Source organism: Triticum dicoccoides, chromosome 3A (genome assembly GCF_002162155.2).
Source record: "Triticum dicoccoides isolate Atlit2015 ecotype Zavitan chromosome 3A, WEW_v2.0, whole genome shotgun sequence".
Classification (NCBI taxonomy): Eukaryota; Viridiplantae; Streptophyta; class Magnoliopsida; order Poales; family Poaceae; genus Triticum; species Triticum dicoccoides.
In genome coordinates this window covers 749,573,303-749,573,926 of record NC_041384.1, presented here as the reverse complement: position 1 = coordinate 749,573,926, position 624 = coordinate 749,573,303, and positions in this window count along the sequence as shown.

The window sequence follows — 624 nt, the reverse complement described above, 5'->3', positions numbered from 1 at the left end:
TATTGTGTACGTGTATATGTGTGTGTAGGGCCCACCTCTTGTTTCCTTGTATAGTTGAGGTTGTGGCCCACCTCTGTACTTATATATACGTGCCTGATGCACCGATCAATACATCGCGATTGCACAGCCCATAATCTGTCTCTCTACAGTGGATGGTCCTCTGCCGCCGCCGCGAGGGAACGTCGACCATCTCACCCGCCGCCGCCGCGAAACAAAGAAACAGACAGGGTCGGGTTGGCACCTGTCGGGGAGCGTCGCCAGCTTGGGTCATGGAGCATCTACTTCCACGCTTACAGAGTCCAAAAGCAATAAAAAAGCAATGTAAACATCTTTTTAATTTACACAATATATACTTTTTGCCCTAAAAAATATGTATTTTTACATAAAATATATGTTGATGCTTCTCGAGAAAATTGTTTCGATGACAGATATGCGTTTGTACAAAAAAGTAAATTATAAATGTGTACGATGCCATATAAAAAATGTTCGTGTGCATTTCAAATATATTAAGACGACTTAATATAGCGTTTTCTAGTTCATAAGAAAATGTTCATGCATCTGAAAATAAATGTGCATGAACATTTTGTTACAGATAACTTGAGTCATCGATCCATCGATCCCCAT